This window comes from Crinia signifera, chromosome 8, assembly GCF_055691185.1.
Source record: "Crinia signifera chromosome 8, ASM5569118v1, whole genome shotgun sequence".
NCBI lineage: Eukaryota > Metazoa > Chordata > Amphibia > Anura > Myobatrachidae > Crinia > Crinia signifera.
In genome coordinates, this window is record NC_139224.1 from 79,604,655 (window position 1) to 79,627,997 (window position 23,343).

Here is a 23,343-nt window from a genome sequence, read left to right on the forward strand (position 1 = left end):
TTCAGCCTTCCAGCTCTTTTCGTTAAGGAGTTATTGCAAGGCATTTGGAAAAAATGTCAACGCGGTTTTCTCTAAGGCGGAATAAGCTAGAGACGATTTTTCAACGCTATCTTGTTCACACAATGCCTACAAGTCTAAATATGCATTTTCAGCCTTCCAGCTCTTTTCGTTAAGGAGTTATTGCAAGGCATTTGGAAAAAATGTCAACGCGGTTTTCTCTAAGGCGGAATAAGCTAGAGACGATTTTTCAACGCTATCTTGTTCACACAATGCCTACAAGTCTAAATATGCATTTTCAGCCTTCTAGCTCTTTTCGTTAAGGAGATATTGCAAGGCATTTGGAAAAAATGTCAACGCGGTTTTCTCTAAGGCGGAATAAGCTGGAGCAGATTTTTCAACGCTATCTTGTTCACACAATGCCTACAAGTCTAAATATGCATTTTCAGCCTTCCAGCTCTTTTCGTTAAGGAGTTATTGCAAGGCATTTGGAAAAAATGTCAACGCGGTTTTCTCTAAGGCGGAATAAGCTAGAGCCGATTTTTCAACGCTATCTTGTTCACACAATGCCTACAAGTCTAAATATGCATTTTCAGCCTTCTAGCTCTTTTCGTTAAGGAGATATTGCAAGGCATTTGGAAAAAATGTCAACGCGGTTTTCTCTAAGGCGGAATAAGCTGGAGCAGATTTTTCAACGCTATCTTGTTCACACAATGCCTACAAGTCTAAATATGCATTTTCAGCCTTCTAGCTCTTTTCGTTAAGGAGATATTGCAAGGCATTTGGAAAAAATGTCAACGCGGTTTTCTCTAAGGCGGAATAAGCTAGAGCCGATTTTTCAACGCTATCTTGTTCACACAATGCCTACAAGTCTAAATATGCATTTTCAGCCTTCCAGCTCTTTTCGTTAAGGAGTTATTGCAAGGCATTTGGAAAAAATGTCAACGCGGTTTTCTCTAAGGCGGAATAAGCTAGAGACGATTTTTCAACGCTATCTTGTTCACACAATGCCTACAAGTCTAAATATGCATTTTCAGCCTTCCAGCTCTTTTCGTTAAGGAGTTATTGCAAGGCATTTGGAAAAAATGTCAACGCGGTTTTCTCTAAGGCGGAATAAGCTAGAGCCGATTTTTCAACGCTATCTTGTTCACACAATGCCTACAAGTCTAAATATGCATTTTCAGCCTTCTAGCTCTTTTCGTTAAGGAGATATTGCAAGGCATTTGGAAAAAATGTCAACGCGGTTTTCTCTAAGGCGGAATAAGCTGGAGCAGATTTTTCAACGCTATCTTGTTCACACTATGCCTACAAGTCTAAATATGCATTTTCAGCCTTCCAGCTCTTTTCGTTAAGGAGTTATTGCAAGGCATTTGGAAAAAATGTCAACGCGGTTTTCTCTAAGGCGGAATAAGCTAGAGCCGATTTTTCAACGCTATCTTGTTCACACAATGCCTACAAGTCTAAATATGCATTTTCAGCCTTCTAGCTCTTTTCGTTAAGGAGATATTGCAAGGCATTTGGAAAAAATGTCAACGCGGTTTTCTCTAAGGCGGAATAAGCTAGAGCCGATTTTTCAACGCTATCTTGTTCACACAATGCCTACAAGTCTAAATATGCATTTTCAGCCTTTCAGCTCTTTTCGTTAAGGAGTTATTGCAAGGCATTTGGAAAAAATGTCAACGCGGTTTTCTCTAAGGTGGAATAAGCTAGAGCCGATTTTTCAACGCTATCTTGTTCACACAATGCCTACAAGTCTAAATATACATTTTCAGCCTTCCAGCTCTTTTCGTTAAGGAGTTATTGCAAGGCATTTGGAAAAAATGTCAACGCGGTTTTCTCTAAGGCGGAATAAGCTAGAGCCGATTTTTCAACGCTATCTTGTTCACACAATGCCTACAAGTCTAAATATGCATTTTCAGCCTTCTAGCTCTTTTCGTTAAGGAGATATTGCAAGGCATTTGGAAAAAATGTCAACGCGGTTTTCTCTAAGGCGGAATAAGCTAGAGCCGATTTTTCAACGCTATCTTGTTCACACAATGCCTACAAGTCTAAATATGCATTTTCAGCCTTCCAGCTCTTTTCGTTAAGGAGATATTGCAAGGCATTTGGAAAAAATGTCAACGCGGTTTTCTCTAAGGCGGAATAAGCTAGAGCCGATTTTTCAACGCTATCTTGTTCACACAATGCCTACAAGTCTAAATATGCATTTTCAGCCTTCTAGCTCTTTTCGTTAAGGAGATATTGCAAGGCATTTGGAAAAAATGTCAACGCGGTTTTCTCTAAGGCGGAATAAGCTGGAGCAGATTTTTCAACGCTATCTTGTTCACACAATGCCTACAAGTCTAAATATGCATTTTCAGCCTTCCAGCTCTTTTCGTTAAGGAGTTATTGCAAGGCATTTGGAAAAAATGTCAACGCGGTTTTCTCTAAGGCGGAATAAGCTAGAGCCGATTTTTCAACGCTATCTTGTTCACACAATGCCTACAAGTCTAAATATGCATTTTCAGCCTTCTAGCTCTTTTCGTTAAGGAGATATTGCAAGGCATTTGGAAAAAATGTCAACGCGGTTTTCTCTAAGGCGGAATAAGCTGGAGCAGATTTTTCAACGCTATCTTGTTCACACAATGCCTACAAGTCTAAATATGCATTTTCAGCCTTCTAGCTCTTTTCGTTAAGGAGATATTGCAAGGCATTTGGAAAAAATGTCAACGCGGTTTTCTCTAAGGCGGAATAAGCTAGAGCCGATTTTTCAACGCTATCTTGTTCACACAATGCCTACAAGTCTAAATATGCATTTTCAGCCTTCCAGCTCTTTTCGTTAAGGAGTTATTGCAAGGCATTTGGAAAAAATGTCAACGCGGTTTTCTCTAAGGCGGAATAAGCTAGAGCCGATTTTTCAACGCTATCTTGTTCACACAATGCCTACAAGTCTAAATATGCATTTTCAGCCTTCTAGCTCTTTTCGTTAAGGAGATATTGCAAGGCATTTGGAAAAAATGTCAACGCGGTTTTCTCTAAGGCGGAATAAGCTAGAGCCGATTTTTCAACGCTATCTTGTTCACACAATGCCTACAAGTCTAAATATGCATTTTCAGCCTTTCAGCTCTTTTCGTTAAGGAGTTATTGCAAGGCATTTGGAAAAAATGTCAACGCGGTTTTCTCTAAGGCGGAATAAGCTAGAGCCGATTTTTCAACGCTATCTTGTTCACACAATGCCTACAAGTCTAAATATACATTTTCAGCCTTCCAGCTCTTTTCGTTAAGGAGTTATTGCAAGGCATTTGGAAAAAATGTCAACGCGGTTTTCTCTAAGGCGGAATAAGCTAGAGCCGATTTTTCAACGCTATCTTGTTCACACAATGCCTACAAGTCTAAATATGCATTTTCAGCCTTCTAGCTCTTTTCGTTAAGGAGATATTGCAAGGCATTTGGAAAAAATGTCAACGCGGTTTTCTCTAAGGCGGAATAAGCTAGAGCCGATTTTTCAACGCTATCTTGTTCACACAATGCCTACAAGTCTAAATATGCATTTTCAGCCTTCTAGCTCTTTTCGTTAAGGAGATATTGCAAGGCATTTGGAAAAAATGTCAACGCGGTTTTCTCTAAGGCGGAATAAGCTAGAGCCGATTTTTCAACGCTATCTTGTTCACACAATGCCTACAAGTCTAAATATGCATTTTCAGCCTTTCAGCTCTTTTCGTTAAGGAGTTATTGCAAGGCATTTGGAAAAAATGTCAACGCGGTTTTCTCTAAGGCGGAATAAGCTAGAGCCGATTTTTCAACGCTATCTTGTTCACACAATGCCTACAAGTCTAAATATACATTTTCAGCCTTCCAGCTCTTTTCGTTAAGGAGTTATTGCAAGGCATTTGGAAAAAATGTCAACGCGGTTTTCTCTAAGGCGGAATAAGCTAGAGCCGATTTTTCAACGCTATCTTGTTCACACAATGCCTACAAGTCTAAATATGCATTTTCAGCCTTCTAGCTCTTTTCGTTAAGGAGATATTGCAAGGCATTTGGAAAAAATGTCAACGCGGTTTTCTCTAAGGCGGAATAAGCTAGAGCCGATTTTTCAACGCTATCTTGTTCACACAATGCCTACAAGTCTAAATATGCATTTTCAGCCTTCCAGCTCTTTTCGTTAAGGAGATATTGCAAGGCATTTGGAAAAAATGTCAACGCGGTTTTCTCTAAGGCGGAATAAGCTAGAGCCGATTTTTCAACGCTATCTTGTTCACACAATGCCTACAAGTCTAAATATGCATTTTCAGCCTTCTAGCTCTTTTCGTTAAGGAGATATTGCAAGGCATTTGGAAAAAATGTCAACGCGGTTTTCTCTAAGGCGGAATAAGCTGGAGCAGATTTTTCAACGCTATCTTGTTCACACAATGCCTACAAGTCTAAATATGCATTTTCAGCCTTCCAGCTCTTTTCGTTAAGGAGTTATTGCAAGGCATTTGGAAAAAATGTCAACGCGGTTTTCTCTAAGGCGGAATAAGCTAGAGCCGATTTTTCAACGCTATCTTGTTCACACAATGCATACAAGTCTAAATATGCATTTTCAGCCTTCTAGCTCTTTTCGTTAAGGAGATATTGCAAGGCATTTGGAAAAAATGTCAACGCGGTTTTCTCTAAGGCGGAATAAGCTGGAGCAGATTTTTCAACGCTATCTTGTTCACACAATGCCTACAAGTCTAAATATGCATTTTCAGCCTTCCAGCTCTTTTCGTTAAGGAGTTATTGCAAGGCATTTGGAAAAAATGTCAACGCGGTTTTCTCTAAGGCGGAATAAGCTAGAGACGATTTTTCAACGCTATCTTGTTCACACAATGCCTACAAGTCTAAATATGCATTTTCAGCCTTCCAGCTCTTTTCGTTAAGGAGTTATTGCAAGGCATTTGGAAAAAATGTCAACGCGGTTTTCTCTAAGGCGGAATAAGCTAGAGACGATTTTTCAACGCTATCTTGTTCACACAATGCCTACAAGTCTAAATATGCATTTTCAGCCTTCTAGCTCTTTTCGTTAAGGAGATATTGCAAGGCATTTGGAAAAAATGTCAACGCGGTTTTCTCTAAGGCGGAATAAGCTGGAGCAGATTTTTCAACGCTATCTTGTTCACACAATGCCTACAAGTCTAAATATGCATTTTCAGCCTTCCAGCTCTTTTCGTTAAGGAGTTATTGCAAGGCATTTGGAAAAAATGTCAACGCGGTTTTCTCTAAGGCGGAATAAGCTAGAGCCGATTTTTCAACGCTATCTTGTTCACACAATGCCTACAAGTCTAAATATGCATTTTCAGCCTTCTAGCTCTTTTCGTTAAGGAGATATTGCAAGGCATTTGGAAAAAATGTCAACGCGGTTTTCTCTAAGGCGGAATAAGCTGGAGCAGATTTTTCAACGCTATCTTGTTCACACAATGCCTACAAGTCTAAATATGCATTTTCAGCCTTCTAGCTCTTTTCGTTAAGGAGATATTGCAAGGCATTTGGAAAAAATGTCAACGCGGTTTTCTCTAAGGCGGAATAAGCTAGAGCCGATTTTTCAACGCTATCTTGTTCACACAATGCCTACAAGTCTAAATATGCATTTTCAGCCTTCCAGCTCTTTTCGTTAAGGAGTTATTGCAAGGCATTTGGAAAAAATGTCAACGCGGTTTTCTCTAAGGCGGAATAAGCTAGAGACGATTTTTCAACGCTATCTTGTTCACACAATGCCTACAAGTCTAAATATGCATTTTCAGCCTTCCAGCTCTTTTCGTTAAGGAGTTATTGCAAGGCATTTGGAAAAAATGTCAACGCGGTTTTCTCTAAGGCGGAATAAGCTAGAGCCGATTTTTCAACGCTATCTTGTTCACACAATGCCTACAAGTCTAAATATGCATTTTCAGCCTTCTAGCTCTTTTCGTTAAGGAGATATTGCAAGGCATTTGGAAAAAATGTCAACGCGGTTTTCTCTAAGGCGGAATAAGCTGGAGCAGATTTTTCAACGCTATCTTGTTCACACTATGCCTACAAGTCTAAATATGCATTTTCAGCCTTCCAGCTCTTTTCGTTAAGGAGTTATTGCAAGGCATTTGGAAAAAATGTCAACGCGGTTTTCTCTAAGGCGGAATAAGCTAGAGCCGATTTTTCAACGCTATCTTGTTCACACAATGCCTACAAGTCTAAATATGCATTTTCAGCCTTCTAGCTCTTTTCGTTAAGGAGATATTGCAAGGCATTTGGAAAAAATGTCAACGCGGTTTTCTCTAAGGCGGAATAAGCTAGAGCCGATTTTTCAACGCTATCTTGTTCACACAATGCCTACAAGTCTAAATATGCATTTTCAGCCTTTCAGCTCTTTTCGTTAAGGAGTTATTGCAAGGCATTTGGAAAAAATGTCAACGCGGTTTTCTCTAAGGTGGAATAAGCTAGAGCCGATTTTTCAACGCTATCTTGTTCACACAATGCCTACAAGTCTAAATATACATTTTCAGCCTTCCAGCTCTTTTCGTTAAGGAGTTATTGCAAGGCATTTGGAAAAAATGTCAACGCGGTTTTCTCTAAGGCGGAATAAGCTAGAGCCGATTTTTCAACGCTATCTTGTTCACACAATGCCTACAAGTCTAAATATGCATTTTCAGCCTTCTAGCTCTTTTCGTTAAGGAGATATTGCAAGGCATTTGGAAAAAATGTCAACGCGGTTTTCTCTAAGGCGGAATAAGCTAGAGCCGATTTTTCAACGCTATCTTGTTCACACAATGCCTACAAGTCTAAATATGCATTTTCAGCCTTCCAGCTCTTTTCGTTAAGGAGATATTGCAAGGCATTTGGAAAAAATGTCAACGCGGTTTTCTCTAAGGCGGAATAAGCTAGAGCCGATTTTTCAACGCTATCTTGTTCACACAATGCCTACAAGTCTAAATATGCATTTTCAGCCTTCTAGCTCTTTTCGTTAAGGAGATATTGCAAGGCATTTGGAAAAAATGTCAACGCGGTTTTCTCTAAGGCGGAATAAGCTGGAGCAGATTTTTCAACGCTATCTTGTTCACACAATGCCTACAAGTCTAAATATGCATTTTCAGCCTTCCAGCTCTTTTCGTTAAGGAGTTATTGCAAGGCATTTGGAAAAAATGTCAACGCGGTTTTCTCTAAGGCGGAATAAGCTAGAGCCGATTTTTCAACGCTATCTTGTTCACACAATGCCTACAAGTCTAAATATGCATTTTCAGCCTTCTAGCTCTTTTCGTTAAGGAGATATTGCAAGGCATTTGGAAAAAATGTCAACGCGGTTTTCTCTAAGGCGGAATAAGCTGGAGCAGATTTTTCAACGCTATCTTGTTCACACAATGCCTACAAGTCTAAATATGCATTTTCAGCCTTCTAGCTCTTTTCGTTAAGGAGATATTGCAAGGCATTTGGAAAAAATGTCAACGCGGTTTTCTCTAAGGCGGAATAAGCTAGAGCCGATTTTTCAACGCTATCTTGTTCACACAATGCCTACAAGTCTAAATATGCATTTTCAGCCTTCCAGCTCTTTTCGTTAAGGAGTTATTGCAAGGCATTTGGAAAAAATGTCAACGCGGTTTTCTCTAAGGCGGAATAAGCTAGAGACGATTTTTCAACGCTATCTTGTTCACACAATGCCTACAAGTCTAAATATGCATTTTCAGCCTTCTAGCTCTTTTCGTTAAGGAGATATTGCAAGGCATTTGGAAAAAATGTCAACGCGGTTTTCTCTAAGGCGGAATAAGCTGGAGCAGATTTTTCAACGCTATCTTGTTCACACAATGCCTACAAGTCTAAATATGCATTTTCAGCCTTCCAGCTCTTTTCGTTAAGGAGTTATTGCAAGGCATTTGGAAAAAATGTCAACGCGGTTTTCTCTAAGGCGGAATAAGCTAGAGCCGATTTTTCAACGCTATCTTGTTCACACAATGCCTACAAGTCTAAATATGCATTTTCAGCCTTCTAGCTCTTTTCGTTAAGGAGATATTGCAAGGCATTTGGAAAAAATGTCAACGCGGTTTTCTCTAAGGCGGAATAAGCTGGAGCAGATTTTTCAACGCTATCTTGTTCACACTATGCCTACAAGTCTAAATATGCATTTTCAGCCTTCCAGCTCTTTTCGTTAAGGAGTTATTGCAAGGCATTTGGAAAAAATGTCAACGCGGTTTTCTCTAAGGCGGAATAAGCTAGAGCCGATTTTTCAACGCTATCTTGTTCACACAATGCCTACAAGTCTAAATATGCATTTTCAGCCTTCTAGCTCTTTTCGTTAAGGAGATATTGCAAGGCATTTGGAAAAAATGTCAACGCGGTTTTCTCTAAGGCGGAATAAGCTAGAGCCGATTTTTCAACGCTATCTTGTTCACACAATGCCTACAAGTCTAAATATGCATTTTCAGCCTTTCAGCTCTTTTCGTTAAGGAGTTATTGCAAGGCATTTGGAAAAAATGTCAACGCGGTTTTCTCTAAGGTGGAATAAGCTAGAGCCGATTTTTCAACGCTATCTTGTTCACACAATGCCTACAAGTCTAAATATACATTTTCAGCCTTCCAGCTCTTTTCGTTAAGGAGTTATTGCAAGGCATTTGGAAAAAATGTCAACGCGGTTTTCTCTAAGGCGGAATAAGCTAGAGCCGATTTTTCAACGCTATCTTGTTCACACAATGCCTACAAGTCTAAATATGCATTTTCAGCCTTCTAGCTCTTTTCGTTAAGGAGATATTGCAAGGCATTTGGAAAAAATGTCAACGCGGTTTTCTCTAAGGCGGAATAAGCTAGAGCCGATTTTTCAACGCTATCTTGTTCACACAATGCCTACAAGTCTAAATATGCATTTTCAGCCTTCCAGCTCTTTTCGTTAAGGAGATATTGCAAGGCATTTGGAAAAAATGTCAACGCGGTTTTCTCTAAGGCGGAATAAGCTAGAGCCGATTTTTCAACGCTATCTTGTTCACACAATGCCTACAAGTCTAAATATGCATTTTCAGCCTTCTAGCTCTTTTCGTTAAGGAGATATTGCAAGGCATTTGGAAAAAATGTCAACGCGGTTTTCTCTAAGGCGGAATAAGCTGGAGCAGATTTTTCAACGCTATCTTGTTCACACAATGCCTACAAGTCTAAATATGCATTTTCAGCCTTCCAGCTCTTTTCGTTAAGGAGTTATTGCAAGGCATTTGGAAAAAATGTCAACGCGGTTTTCTCTAAGGCGGAATAAGCTAGAGCCGATTTTTCAACGCTATCTTGTTCACACAATGCATACAAGTCTAAATATGCATTTTCAGCCTTCTAGCTCTTTTCGTTAAGGAGATATTGCAAGGCATTTGGAAAAAATGTCAACGCGGTTTTCTCTAAGGCGGAATAAGCTGGAGCAGATTTTTCAACGCTATCTTGTTCACACAATGCCTACAAGTCTAAATATGCATTTTCAGCCTTCCAGCTCTTTTCGTTAAGGAGTTATTGCAAGGCATTTGGAAAAAATGTCAACGCGGTTTTCTCTAAGGCGGAATAAGCTAGAGACGATTTTTCAACGCTATCTTGTTCACACAATGCCTACAAGTCTAAATATGCATTTTCAGCCTTCCAGCTCTTTTCGTTAAGGAGTTATTGCAAGGCATTTGGAAAAAATGTCAACGCGGTTTTCTCTAAGGCGGAATAAGCTAGAGACGATTTTTCAACGCTATCTTGTTCACACAATGCCTACAAGTCTAAATATGCATTTTCAGCCTTCTAGCTCTTTTCGTTAAGGAGATATTGCAAGGCATTTGGAAAAAATGTCAACGCGGTTTTCTCTAAGGCGGAATAAGCTGGAGCAGATTTTTCAACGCTATCTTGTTCACACAATGCCTACAAGTCTAAATATGCATTTTCAGCCTTCCAGCTCTTTTCGTTAAGGAGTTATTGCAAGGCATTTGGAAAAAATGTCAACGCGGTTTTCTCTAAGGCGGAATAAGCTAGAGCCGATTTTTCAACGCTATTTTGTTCACACAATGCCTACAAGTCTAAATATGCATTTTCAGCCTTCTAGCTCTTTTCGTTAAGGAGATATTGCAAGGCATTTGGAAAAAATGTCAACGCGGTTTTCTCTAAGGCGGAATAAGCTGGAGCAGATTTTTCAACGCTATCTTGTTCACACAATGCCTACAAGTCTAAATATGCATTTTCAGCCTTCTAGCTCTTTTCGTTAAGGAGTTATTGCAAGGCATTTGGAAAAAATGTCAACGCGGTTTTCTCTAAGGCGGAATAAGCTAGAGCCGATTTTTCAACGCTATCTTGTTCACACAATGCCTACAAGTCTAAATATACATTTTCAGCCTTCCAGCTCTTTTCGTTAAGGAGTTATTGCAAGGCATTTGGAAAAAATGTCAACGCGGTTTTCTCTAAGGCGGAATAAGCTAGAGCCGATTTTTCAACGCTATCTTGTTCACACAATGCCTACAAGTCTAAATATGCATTTTCAGCCTTCTAGCTCTTTTCGTTAAGGAGATATTGCAAGGCATTTGGAAAAAATGTCAACGCGGTTTTCTCTAAGGCGGAATAAGCTAGAGCCGATTTTTCAACGCTATCTTGTTCACACAATGCCTACAAGTCTAAATATGCATTTTCAGCCTTCCAGCTCTTTTCGTTAAGGAGTTATTGCAAGGCATTTGGAAAAAATGTCAACGCGGTTTTCTCTAAGGCGGAATAAGCTAGAGCCGATTTTTCAACGCTATCTTGTTCACACAATGCCTACAAGTCTAAATATGCATTTTCAGCCTTCTAGCTCTTTTCGTTAAGGAGATATTGCAAGGCATTTGGAAAAAATGTCAACGCGGTTTTCTCTAAGGCGGAATAAGCTGGAGCAGATTTTTCAACGCTATCTTGTTCACACAATGCCTACAAGTCTAAATATGCATTTTCAGCCTTCCAGCTCTTTTCGTTAAGGAGTTATTGCAAGGCATTTGGAAAAAATGTCAACGCGGTTTTCTCTAAGGCGGAATAAGCTAGAGCCGATTTTTCAACGCTATCTTGTTCACACAATGCATACAAGTCTAAATATGCATTTTCAGCCTTCTAGCTCTTTTCGTTAAGGAGATATTGCAAGGCATTTGGAAAAAATGTCAACGCGGTTTTCTCTAAGGCGGAATAAGCTGGAGCAGATTTTTCAACGCTATCTTGTTCATACAATGCCTACAAGTCTAAATATGCATTTTCAGCCTTCCAGCTCTTTTCGTTAAGGAGTTATTGCAAGGCATTTGGAAAAAATGTCAACGCGGTTTTCTCTAAGGCGGAATAAGCTAGAGACGATTTTTCAACGCTATCTTGTTCACACAATGCCTACAAGTCTAAATATGCATTTTCAGCCTTCCAGCTCTTTTCGTTAAGGAGTTATTGCAAGGCATTTGGAAAAAATGTCAACGCGGTTTTCTCTAAGGCGGAATAAGCTAGAGACGATTTTTCAACGCTATCTTGTTCACACAATGCCTACAAGTCTAAATATGCATTTTCAGCCTTCTAGCTCTTTTCGTTAAGGAGATATTGCAAGGCATTTGGAAAAAATGTCAACGCGGTTTTCTCTAAGGCGGAATAAGCTGGAGCAGATTTTTCAACGCTATCTTGTTCACACAATGCCTACAAGTCTAAATATGCATTTTCAGCCTTCCAGCTCTTTTCGTTAAGGAGTTATTGCAAGGCATTTGGAAAAAATGTCAACGCGGTTTTCTCTAAGGCGGAATAAGCTAGAGCCGATTTTTCAACGCTATCTTGTTCACACAATGCCTACAAGTCTAAATATGCATTTTCAGCCTTCTAGCTCTTTTCGTTAAGGAGATATTGCAAGGCATTTGGAAAAAATGTCAACGCGGTTTTCTCTAAGGCGGAATAAGCTGGAGCAGATTTTTCAACGCTATCTTGTTCACACAATGCCTACAAGTCTAAATATGCATTTTCAGCCTTCTAGCTCTTTTCGTTAAGGAGATATTGCAAGGCATTTGGAAAAAATGTCAACGCGGTTTTCTCTAAGGCGGAATAAGCTGGAGCAGATTTTTCAACGCTATCTTGTTCATACAATGCCTACAAGTCTAAATATGCATTTTCAGCCTTCCAGCTCTTTTCGTTAAGGAGTTATTGCAAGGCATTTGGAAAAAATGTCAACGCGGTTTTCTCTAAGGCGGAATAAGCTAGAGCCGATTTTTCAACGCTATCTTGTTCACACAATGCCTACAAGTCTAAATATGCATTTTCAGCCTTCTAGCTCTTTTCGTTAAGGAGATATTGCAAGGCACTTGGAAAAAATGTCAACGCGGTTTTCTCTAAGGCGGAATAAGCTAGAGCCGATTTTTCAACGCTATCTTGTTCACACAATGCCTACAAGTCTAAATATGCATTTTCAGCCTTTCAGCTCTTTTCGTTAAGGAGTTATTGCAAGGCATTTGGAAAAAATGTCAACGCGGTTTTCTCTAAGGCGGAATAAGCTAGAGCCGATTTTTCAACGCTATCTTGTTCACACAATGCCTACAAGTCTAAATATACATTTTCAGCCTTCCAGCTCTTTTCGTTAAGGAGTTATTGCAAGGCATTTGGAAAAAATGTCAACGCGGTTTTCTCTAAGGCGGAATAAGCTAGAGCCGATTTTTCAACGCTATCTTGTTCACACAATGCCTACAAGTCTAAATATGCATTTTCAGCCTTCTAGCTCTTTTCGTTAAGGAGATATTGCAAGGCATTTGGAAAAAATGTCAACGCGGTTTTCTCTAAGGCGGAATAAGCTAGAGCCGATTTTTCAACGCTATCTTGTTCACACAATGCCTACAAGTCTAAATATGCATTTTCAGCCTTCCAGCTCTTTTCGTTAAGGAGTTATTGCAAGGCATTTGGAAAAAATGTCAACGCGGTTTTCTCTAAGGCGGAATAAGCTAGAGCCGATTTTTCAACGCTATCTTGTTCACACAATGCCTACAAGTCTAAATATGCATTTTCAGCCTTCCAGCTCTTTTCGTTAAGGAGTTATTGCAAGGCATTTGGAAAAAATGTCAACGCGGTTTTCTCTAAGGCGGAATAAGCTAGAGCCAATTTTTCAACGCTATCTTGTTCACACAATGCCTACAAGTCTAAATATGCATTTTCAGCCTTCTAGCTCTTTTCGTTAAGGAGATATTGCAAGGCATTTGGAAAAAATGTCAACGCGGTTTTCTCTAAGGCGGAATAAGCTGGAGCAGATTTTTCAACGCTATCTTGTTCACACAATGCCTACAAGTCTAAATATGCATTTTCAGCCTTCCAGCTCTTTTCGTTAAGGAGATATTGCAAGGCATTTGGAAAAAATGTCAACGCGGTTTTCTCTAAGGCGGAATAAGCTAGAGCCGATTTTTCAACGCTATCTTGTTCACACAATGCCTACAAGTCTAAATATGCATTTTCAGCCTTCTAGCTCTTTTCGTTAAGGAGATATTGCAAGGCATTTGGAAAAAATGTCAACGCGGTTTTCTCTAAGGCGGAATAAGCTGGAGCAGATTTTTCAACGCTATCTTGTTCACACAATGCCTACAAGTCTAAATATGCATTTTCAGCCTTCCAGCTCTTTTCGTTAAGGAGATATTGCAAGGCATTTGGAAAAAATGTCAACGCGGTTTTCTCTAAGGCGGAATAAGCTAGAGCCGATTTTTCAACGCTATCTTGTTCACACAATGCCTACAAGTCTAAATATGCATTTTCAGCCTTCCAGCTCTTTTCGTTAAGGAGTTATTGCAAGGCATTTGGAAAAAATGTCAACGCGGTTTTCTCTAAGGCGGAATAAGCTAGAGCCGATTTTTCAACGCTATCTTGTTCACACAATGCCTACAAGTCTAAATATGCATTTTCAGCCTTCTAGCTCTTTTCGTTAAGGAGATATTGCAAGGCATTTGGAAAAAATGTCAACGCGGTTTTCTCTAAGGCGGAATAAGCTGGAGCAGATTTTTCAACGCTATCTTGTTCACACAATGCCTACAAGTCTAAATATGCATTTTCAGCCTTCCAGCTCTTTTCGTTAAGGAGTTATTGCAAGGCATTTGGAAAACATGTCAACGCGGTTTTCTCTAAGGCGGAATAAGCTAGAGCCGATTTTTCAACGCTATCTTGTTCACACAATGCATACAAGTCTAAATATGCATTTTCAGCCTTCTAGCTCTTTTCGTTAAGGAGATATTGCAAGGCATTTGGAAAAAATGTCAACGCGGTTTTCTCTAAGGCGGAATAAGCTGGAGCAGATTTTTCAACGCTATCTTGTTCACACAATGCCTACAAGTCTAAATATGCATTTTCAGCCTTCCAGCTCTTTTCGTTAAGGAGTTATTGCAAGGCATTTGGAAAAAATGTCAACGCGGTTTTCTCTAAGGCGGAATAAGCTAGAGACGATTTTTCAACGCTATCTTGTTCACACAATGCCTACAAGTCTAAATATGCATTTTCAGCCTTCCAGCTCTTTTCGTTAAGGAGTTATTGCAAGGCATTTGGAAAAAATGTCAACGCGGTTTTCTCTAAGGCGGAATAAGCTAGAGACGATTTTTCAACGCTATCTTGTTCACACAATGCCTACAAGTCTAAATATGCATTTTCAGCCTTCCAGCTCTTTTCGTTAAGGAGTTATTGCAAGGCATTTGGAAAAAATGTCAACGCGGTTTTCTCTAAGGCGGAATAAGCTAGAGACGATTTTTCAACGCTATCTTGTTCACACAATGCCTACAAGTCTAAATATGCATTTTCAGCCTTCTAGCTCTTTTCGTTAAGGAGATATTGCAAGGCATTTGGAAAAAATGTCAACGCGGTTTTCTCTAAGGCGGAATAAGCTGGAGCAGATTTTTCAACGCTATCTTGTTCACACAATGCCTACAAGTCTAAATATGCATTTTCAGCCTTCCAGCTCTTTTCGTTAAGGAGTTATTGCAAGGCATTTGGAAAAAATGTCAACGCGGTTTTCTCTAAGGCGGAATAAGCTAGAGCCGATTTTTCAACGCTATCTTGTTCACACAATGCCTACAAGTCTAAATATGCATTTTCAGCCTTCTAGCTCTTTTCGTTAAGGAGATATTGCAAGGCATTTGGAAAAAATGTCAACGCGGTTTTCTCTAAGGCGGAATAAGCTGGAGCAGATTTTTCAACGCTATCTTGTTCACACAATGCCTACAAGTCTAAATATGCATTTTCAGCCTTCTAGCTCTTTTCGTTAAGGAGATATTGCAAGGCATTTGGAAAAAATGTCAACGCGGTTTTCTCTAAGGCGGAATAAGCTGGAGCAGATTTTTCAACGCTATCTTGTTCACACAATGCCAACAAGTCTAAATATGCATTTTCAGCCTTCCAGCTCTTTTCGTTAAGGAGTTATTGCAAGGCATTTGGAAAAAATGTCAACGCGGTTTTCTCTAAGGCGGAATAAGCTAGAGCCGATTTTTCAACGCTATCTTGTTCACACAATGCCTACAAGTCTAAATATGCATTTTCAGCCTTCTAGCTCTTTTCGTTAAGGAGATATTGCAAGGCATTTGGAAAAAATGTCAACGCGGTTTTCTCTAAGGCGGAATAAGCTGGAGCAGATTTTTCAACGCTATCTTGTTCACACAATGCCTACAAGTCTAAATATGCATTTTCAGCCTTCCAGCTCTTTTCGTTAAGGAGTTATTGCAAGGCATTTGGAAAAAATGTCAACGCGGTTTTCTCTAAGGCGGAATAAGCTAGAGCCGATTTTTCAACGCTATCTTGTTCACACAATGCATACAAGTCTAAATATGCATTTTCAGCCTTCTAGCTCTTTTCGTTAAGGAGATATTGCAAGGCATTTGGAAAAAATGTCAACGCGGTTTTCTCTAAGGCGGAATAAGCTGGAGCAGATTTTTCAACGCTATCTTGTTCACACAATGCCTACAAGTCTAAATATGCATTTTCAGCCTTCCAGCTCTTTTCGTTAAGGAGTTATTGCAAGGCATTTGGAAAAAATGTCAACACGGTTTTCTCTAAGGCGGAATAAGCTAGAAACGATTTTTGAACGCTATCTTGTTCACACAATGCCTACAAGTCTAAATATGCATTTTCAGCCTTCCAGCTCTTTTCGTTAAGGAGTTATTGCAAGGCATTTGGAAAAAATGTCAACGCGGTTTTCTCTAAGGCGGAATAAGCTAGAGACGATTTTTCAACGCTATCTTGTTCACACAATGCCTACAAGTCTAAATATGCATTTTCAGCCTTCTAGCTCTTTTCGTTAAGGAGATATTGCAAGGCATTTGGAAAAAATGTCAACGCGGTTTTCTCTAAGGCGGAATAAGCTGGAGCAGATTTTTCAACGCTATCTTGTTCACACAATGCCTACAAGTCTAAATATGCATTTTCAGCCTTCCAGCTCTTTTCGTTAAGGAGTTATTGCAAGGCATTTGGAAAAAATGTCAACGCGGTTTTCTCTAAGGCGGAATAAGCTAGAGCCGATTTTTCAACGCTATCTTGTTCACACAATGCCTACAAGTCTAAATATGCATTTTCAGCCTTCTAGCTCTTTTCGTTAAGGAGATATTGCAAGGCATTTGGAAAAAATGTCAACGCGGTTTTCTCTAAGGCGGAATAAGCTGGAGCAGATTTTTCAACGCTATCTTGTTCACACAATGCCTACAAGTCTAAATATGCATTTTCAGCCTTCCAGCTCTTTTCGTTAAGGAGATATTGCAAGGCATTTGGAAAAAATGTCAACGCGGTTTTCTCTAAGGCGGAATAAGCTAGAGCCGATTTTTCAACGCTATCTTGTTCACACAATGCCTACAAGTCTAAATATGCATTTTCAGCCTTCCAGCTCTTTTCGTTAAGGAGTTATTGCAAGGCATTTGGAAAAAATGTCAACGCGGTTTTCTCTAAGGCGGAATAAGCTAGAGCCGATTTTTCAACGCTATCTTGTTCACACAATGCCTACAAGTCTAAATATGCATTTTCAGCCTTCTAGCTCTTTTCGTTAAGGAGATATTGCAAGGCATTTGGAAAAAATGTCAACGCGGTTTTCTCTAAGGCGGAATAAGCTGGAGCAGATTTTTCAACGCTATCTTGTTCACACAATGCCTACAAGTCTAAATATGCATTTTCAGCCTTCCAGCTCTTTTCGTTAAGGAGTTATTGCAAGGCATTTGGAAAACATGTCAACGCGGTTTTCTCTAAGGCGGAATAAGCTAGAGCCGATTTTTCAACGCTATCTTGTTCACACAATGCATACAAGTCTAAATATGCATTTTCAGCCTTCTAGCTCTTTTCGTTAAGGAGATATTGCAAGGCATTTGGAAAAAATGTCAACGCGGTTTTCTCTAAGGCGGAATAAGCTGGAGCAGATTTTTCAACGCTATCTTGTTCACACAATGCCTACAAGTCTAAATATGCATTTTCAGCCTTCCAGCTCTTTTCGTTAAGGAGTTATTGCAAGGCATTTGGAAAAAATGTCAACGCGGTTTTCTCTAAGGCGGAATAAGCTAGAGACGATTTTTCAACGCTATCTTGTTCACACAATGCCTACAAGTCTAAATATGCATTTTCAGCCTTCCAGCTCTTTTCGTTAAGGAGTTATTGCAAGGCATTTGGAAAAAATGTCAACGCGGTTTTCTCTAAGGCGGAATAAGCTAGAGACGATTTTTCAACGCTATCTTGTTCACACAATGCCTACAAGTCTAAATATGCATTTTCAGCCTTCCAGCTCTTTTCGTTAAGGAGTTATTGCAAGGCATTTGGAAAAAATGTCAACGCGGTTTTCTCTAAGGCGGAATAAGCTAGAGACGATTTTTCAACGCTATCTTGTTCACACAATGCCTACAAGTCTAAATATGCATTTTCAGCCTTCTAGCTCTTTTCGTTAAGGAGATATTGCAAGGCATTTGGAAAAAATGTCAACGCGGTTTTCTCTAAGGCGGAATAAGCTGGAGCAGATTTTTCAACGCTATCTTGTTCACACAATGCCTACAAGTCTAAATATGCATTTTCAGCCTTCCAGCTCTTTTCGTTAAGGAGTTATTGCAAGGCATTTGGAAAAAATGTCAACGCGGTTTTCTCTAAGGCGGAATAAGCTAGAGCCGATTTTTCAACGCTATCTTGTTCACACAATGCCTACAAGTCTAAATATGCATTTTCAGCCTTCTAGCTCTTTTCGTTAAGGAGATATTGCAAGGCATTTGGAAAAAATGTCAACGCGGTTTTCTCTAAGGCGGAATAAGCTGGAGCAGATTTTTCAACGCTATCTTGTTCACACAATGCCTACAAGTCTAAATATGCATTTTCAGCCTTCCAGCTCTTTTCGTTAAGGAGTTATTGCAAGGCATTTGGAAAAAATGTCAACGCGGTTTTCTCTAAGGCGGAATAAGCTAGAGCCGATTTTTCAACGCTATCTTGTTCACACAATGCCTACAAGTCTAAATATGCATTTTCAGCCTTCTAGCTCTTTTCGTTAAGGAGATATTGCAAGGCATTTGGAAAAAATGTCAACGCGGTTTTCTCTAAGGCGGAATAAGCTGGAGCAGATTTTTCAACGCTATCTTGTTCACACAATGCCTACAAGTCTAAATATGCATTTTCAGCCTTCCAGCTCTTTTCGTTAAGGAGTTATTGCAAGGCATTTGGAAAACATGTCAACGCGGTTTTCTCTAAGGCGGAATAAGCTAGAGCCGATTTTTCAACGCTATCTTGTTCACACAATGCATACAAGTCTAAATATGCATTTTCAGCCTTCTAGCTCTTTTCGTTAAGGAGATATTGCAAGGCATTTGGAAAAAATGTCAACGCGGTTTTCTCTAAGGCGGAATAAGCTGGAGCAGATTTTTCAACGCTATCTTGTTCACACAATGCCTACAAGTCTAAATATGCATTTTCAGCCTTCCAGCTCTTTTCGTTAAGGAGTTATTGCAAGGCATTTGGAAAAAATGTCAACGCGGTTTTCTCTAAGGCGGAATAAGCTAGAGACGATTTTTCAACGCTATCTTGTTCACACAATGCCTACAAGTCTAAATATGCATTTTCAGCCTTCCAGCTCTTTTCGTTAAGGAGTTATTGCAAGGCATTTGGAAAAAATGTCAACGCGGTTTTCTCTAAGGCGGAATAAGCTAGAGACGATTTTTCAACGCTATCTTGTTCACACAATGCCTACAAGTCTAAATATGCATTTTCAGCCTTCCAGCTCTTTTCGTTAAGGAGTTATTGCAAGGCATTTGGAAAAAATGTCAACGCGGTTTTCTCTAAGGCGGAATAAGCTAGAGACGATTTTTCAACGCTATCTTGTTCACACAATGCCTACAAGTCTAAATATGCATTTTCAGCCTTCTAGCTCTTTTCGTTAAGGAGATATTGCAAGGCATTTGGAAAAAATGTCAACGCGGTTTTCTCTAAGGCGGAATAAGCTGGAGCAGATTTTTCAACGCTATCTTGTTCACACAATGCCTACAAGTCTAAATATGCATTTTCAGCCTTCCAGCTCTTTTCGTTAAGGAGTTATTGCAAGGCATTTGGAAAAAATGTCAACGCGGTTTTCTCTAAGGCGGAATAAGCTAGAGCCGATTTTTCAACGCTATCTTGTTCACACAATGCCTACAAGTCTAAATATGCATTTTCAGCCTTCTAGCTCTTTTCGTTAAGGAGATATTGCAAGGCATTTGGAAAAAATGTCAACGCGGTTTTCTCTAAGGCGGAATAAGCTGGAGCAGATTTTTCAACGCTATCTTGTTCACACAATGCCTACAAGTCTAAATATGCATTTTCAGCCTTCTAGCTCTTTTCGTTAAGGAGATATTGCAAGGCATTTGGAAAAAATGTCAACGCGGTTTTCTCTAAGGCGGAATAAGCTGGAGCAGATTTTTCAACGCTATCTTGTTCACACAATGCCAACAAGTCTAAATATGCATTTTCAGCCTTCCAGCTCTTTTCGTTAAGGAGTTATTGCAAGGCATTTGGAAAAAATGTCAACGCGGTTTTCTCTAAGGCGGAATAAGCTAGAGCCGATTTTTCAACGCTATCTTGTTCACACAATGCCTACAAGTCTAAATATGCATTTTCAGCCTTCTAGCTCTTTTCGTTAAGGAGATATTGCAAGGCATTTGGAAAAAATGTCAACGCGGTTTTCTCTAAGGCGGAATAAGCTGGAGCAGATTTTTCAACGCTATCTTGTTCACACAATGCCTACAAGTCTAAATATGCATTTTCAGCCTTCCAGCTCTTTTCGTTAAGGAGTTATTGCAAGGCATTTGGAAAAAATGTCAACGCGGTTTTCTCTAAGGCGGAATAAGCTAGAGCCGATTTTTCAACGCTATCTTGTTCACACAATGCATACAAGTCTAAATATGCATTTTCAGCCTTCTAGCTCTTTTCGTTAAGGAGATATTGCAAGGCATTTGGAAAAAATGTCAACGCGGTTTTCTCTAAGGCGGAATAAGCTGGAGCAGATTTTTCAACGCTATCTTGTTCACACAATGCCTACAAGTCTAAATATGCATTTTCAGCCTTCCAGCTCTTTTCGTTAAGGAGTTATTGCAAGGCATTTGGAAAAAATGTCAACACGGTTTTCTCTAAGGCGGAATAAGCTAGAAACGATTTTTGAACGCTATCTTGTTCACACAATGCCTACAAGTCTAAATATGCATTTTCAGCCTTCCAGCTCTTTTCGTTAAGGAGTTATTGCAAGGCATTTGGAAAAAATGTCAACGCGGTTTTCTCTAAGGCGGAATAAGCTAGAGACGATTTTTCAACGCTATCTTGTTCACACAATGCCTACAAGTCTAAATATGCATTTTCAGCCTTCTAGCTCTTTTCGTTAAGGAGATATTGCAAGGCATTTGGAAAAAATGTCAACGCGGTTTTCTCTAAGGCGGAATAAGCTGGAGCAGATTTTTCAACGCTATCTTGTTCACACAATGCCTACAAGTCTAAATATGCATTTTCAGCCTTCCAGCTCTTTTCGTTAAGGAGTTATTGCAAGGCATTTGGAAAAAATGTCAACGCGGTTTTCTCTAAGGCGGAATAAGCTAGAGCCGATTTTTCAACGCTATCTTGTTCACACAATGCCTACAAGTCTAAATATGCATTTTCAGCCTTCTAGCTCTTTTCGTTAAGGAGATATTGCAAGGCATTTGGAAAAAATGTCAACGCGGTTTTCTCTAAGGCGGAATAAGCTGGAGCAGATTTTTCAACGCTATCTTGTTCACACAATGCCTACAAGTCTAAATATGCATTTTCAGCCTTCCAGCTCTTTTCGTTAAGGAGATATTGCAAGGCATTTGGAAAAAATGTCAACGCGGTTTTCTCTAAGGCGGAATAAGCTAGAGCCGATTTTTCAACGCTATCTTGTTCACACAATGCCTACAAGTCTAAATATGCATTTTCAGCCTTCCAGCTCTTTTCGTTAAGGAGTTATTGCAAGGCATTTGGAAAAAATGTCAACGCGGTTTTCTCTAAGGCGGAATAAGCTAGAGCCGATTTTTCAACGCTATCTTGTTCACACAATGCCTACAAGTCTAAATATGCATTTTCAGCCTTCTAGCTCTTTTCGTTAAGGAGATATTGCAAGGCATTTGGAAAAAATGTCAACGCGGTTTTCTCTAAGGCGGAATAAGCTGGAGCAGATTTTTCAACGCTATCTTGTTCACACAATGCCTACAAGTCTAAATATGCATTTTCAGCCTTCCAGCTCTTTTCGTTAAGGAGTTATTGCAAGGCATTTGGAAAACATGTCAACGCGGTTTTCTCTAAGGCGGAATAAGCTAGAGCCGATTTTTCAACGCTATCTTGTTCACACAATGCATACAAGTCTAAATATGCATTTTCAGCCTTCTAGCTCTTTTCGTTAAGGAGATATTGCAAGGCATTTGGAAAAAATGTCAACGCGGTTTTCTCTAAGGCGGAATAAGCTGGAGCAGATTTTTCAACGCTATCTTGTTCACACAATGCCTACAAGTCTAAATATGCATTTTCAGCCTTCCAGCTCTTTTCGTTAAGGAGTTATTGCAAGGCATTTGGAAAAAATGTCAACGCGGTTTTCTCTAAGGCGGAATAAGCTAGAGACGATTTTTCAACGCTATCTTGTTCACACAATGCCTACAAGTCTAAATATGCATTTTCAGCCTTCCAGCTCTTTTCGTTAAGGAGTTATTGCAAGGCATTTGGAAAAAATGTCAACGCGGTTTTCTCTAAGGCGGAATAAGCTAGAGACGATTTTTCAACGCTATCTTGTTCACACAATGCCTACAAGTCTAAATATGCATTTTCAGCCTTCCAGCTCTTTTCGTTAAGGAGTTATTGCAAGGCATTTGGAAAAAATGTCAACGCGGTTTTCTCTAAGGCGGAATAAGCTAGAGACGATTTTTCAACGCTATCTTGTTCACACAATGCCTACAAGTCTAAATATGCATTTTCAGCCTTCTAGCTCTTTTCGTTAAGGAGATATTGCAAGGCATTTGGAAAAAATGTCAACGCGGTTTTCTCTAAGGCGGAATAAGCTGGAGCAGATTTTTCAACGCTATCTTGTTCACACAATGCCTACAAGTCTAAATATGCATTTTCAGCCTTCCAGCTCTTTTCGTTAAGGAGTTATTGCAAGGCATTTGGAAAAAATGTCAACGCGGTTTTCTCTAAGGCGGAATAAGCTAGAGCCGATTTTTCAACGCTATCTTGTTCACACAATGCCTACAAGTCTAAATATGCATTTTCAGCCTTCTAGCTCTTTTCGTTAAGGAGATATTGCAAGGCATTTGGAAAAAATGTCAACGCGGTTTTCTCTAAGGCGGAATAAGCTGGAGCAGATTTTTCAACGCTATCTTGTTCACACAATGCCTACAAGTCTAAATATGCATTTTCAGCCTTCTAGCTCTTTTCGTTAAGGAGATATTGCAAGGCATTTGGAAAAAATGTCAACGCGGTTTTCTCTAAGGCGGAATAAGCTGGAGCAGATTTTTCAACGCTATCTTGTTCACACAATGCCAACAAGTCTAAATATGCATTTTCAGCCTTCCAGCTCTTTTCGTTAAGGAGTTATTGCAAGGCATTTGGAAAAAATGTCAACGCGGTTTTCTCTAAGGCGGAATAAGCTAGAGCCGATTTTTCAACGCTATCTTGTTCACACAATGCCTACAAGTCTAAATATGCATTTTCAGCCTTCTAGCTCTTTTCGTTAAGGAGATATTGCAAGGCATTTGGAAAAAATGTCAACGCGGTTTTCTCTAAGGCGGAATAAGCTGGAGCAGATTTTTCAACGCTATCTTGTTCACACAATGCCTACAAGTCTAAATATGCATTTTCAGCCTTCCAGCTCTTTTCGTTAAGGAGTTATTGCAAGGCATTTGGAAAAAATGTCAACGCGGTTTTCTCTAAGGCGGAATAAGCTAGAGCCGATTTTTCAACGCTATCTTGTTC